A 1,959-nucleotide genomic window follows, 5' to 3' on the forward strand; every position below is an offset into this window, starting at 1 on the left:
GCCTTTGGGACAAGGAGTCCCTTGGAAGGAGACCTTCTTGGAAGGGCTGGATAAAAATGGAGCTAATGTGACCATCACAGACTGGTGGAGGATACTGCTCTGTGTGTGTGTGTGTGTGTGTGTGTGTGTGTGTGTGTGTGTGTGTGTGTGAATATAGTTATATGAGTATAGATTTATGTAACCACCATCACAATTAAGATACAGAACAGTTCTATCACTCCCCCCACCAAATTCCTTGTGCTGCTGCTTTTTTCAACGCTCCCACCACCTGTATCCCATGTGACCCCTTATCTGTTCACCACCCCTATAGTCTGCCTTTTCCAGAATGGCATATAAGTGGAATCAGACAATATGTAGCCTTATGAGGTGTCTTTTCACTCAGCATAATGCCTTTGAAATGCACTCATGCTGTGACATGCGTTAAAAGCCCCTTCTTTTTTTTTTTTATTGCTGAGTAGTTAGTATTCCAGTGTTTGAATGGACCACAGTTCGTTTATCCATTCACCCACTGAAGGACATTTAGGTTGTTTCCAGTTTGGGCAGTTATAAATGGAGTGCTATTTGCATGAACACGTTTTTATGTCTCTTGAGTAAATGCCCAGGCATGGGATTAATTGTTGGGTTATATGGTGTGTGTATGCTTAACTTTATAAGGAACTGCCAAACCGTTTTCCAGAGTGGCTGTCCCATTTTGCGTTCTCTCCAGCAGTTATAGAGTTCCAGTGGCTCCGTATACTCACCAGCATTTGTGGGACTTTGTTTGCTTTTTGTTGTTGCCATTCTAACAGATTCTAATGGTATCTTGGGTTTTTATTTTATTTTGAACTTCATGGAGTTATTTCCCATCTGTGTGTCTTCTTTGGGGAAGTGTCTGTCTCAATTGCTTGCCCAATTTTTTATGGGGTTGTTTATGTTCCTTCTGTTGAGCTTTGAGAGTTATTTGTATATTCTGGATACAAGTCCTTTGTCAGATATGTGGTTTACGAATATTTTCTCCCAGTCTTTTCATTTTCTTTCTTTCTTTTTTTGGCCACACCATGTGGCATGTGGAACTTCCCTGGCCAGGGATCGAACCTGTGCCCCCTGCAGTGGAAGCACAGAGTCTTAACCACTGGACCACCAGGGAAGTCCATCTTTTCATTTTCTTAACAGTGTCTTTCGTAGGGAAAAAGGTTTTAATTTTGATGAAGGCCAATTTATCAATTTGTTTCTTTTATAAGTGATACTTTTGATGTCATAGCTAAGAACTCTTTGCCTGACTCAAGGTCATGAAGATTTTCTCTTCTGTTATCTTCTAAAAGTTTAATCATTTTGCATTTAGATCTATGATCCATTTTATATAAAGAATGTGTGAGGTTGTTTTTTTGTTTTGTTTTGTGTTTTGCAATGGATGTCCCATTGTTCCATTGCCAGTTCTTGAAAAGATAATGCTATCTCTATTGAATTTATAAAAAATCAGTTGGTCATATTTGTGTCTATTTCTGCATTATTTATTCTGTTTTATTGATCTACATGTCTGTCCCTTCACCAATGTCCTGCAGTTTTGATTACTAGCGCTTTAAAATTGAGTAGTGTCAGTTCTCCAAATTTATTTATTTTTTAAAAACTGTTATGGCTATTCTAATTCTGGTTCCTTCTTCTATAAATTTTAAAATCAGCTTGTCCATTGCTATAAAAAATTCTGCTGGGATTTTGATTGGAAGTACACTAAATCTATAGAACAGTTTGGGGGAGAATTGACATCTTAACTATATTGAGTCTTCCAATCCAGGAATACAGTAAGTCTCTCCACTTACTTAGGTGTTTATTGCTTTCATAAGCATTTTGGAGTTTTTATCATGCAAGTCCTGAACATGTGTTCTTAGATTCATAGCTAAGTATTTAAATCTGGGGGAACTTTTTGTACATCATATTGGTTTTTAAAATTTTGGCTTCCAAGTGTTTACTGCCAGCAAATAA

General features: G+C 37.6%; 1 non-coding gene across 1 annotated transcript; it reads right to left on the bottom strand.

Annotated features, from left to right (window-relative positions):
* Positions 1-1,053: 1,053 nt before the first annotated feature.
* Positions 1,054-1,126, bottom strand: TRNAG-UCC (transfer RNA glycine (anticodon UCC)). The gene has a single exon. It is a non-coding gene; the product is annotated as a tRNA-Gly (tRNA).
* Positions 1,127-1,959: the final 833 nt, after the last annotated feature.

Source organism: Lagenorhynchus albirostris, chromosome 16 (assembly GCF_949774975.1).
Source record: "Lagenorhynchus albirostris chromosome 16, mLagAlb1.1, whole genome shotgun sequence".
Lineage (NCBI taxonomy): Eukaryota > Metazoa > Chordata > Mammalia > Artiodactyla > Delphinidae > Lagenorhynchus > Lagenorhynchus albirostris.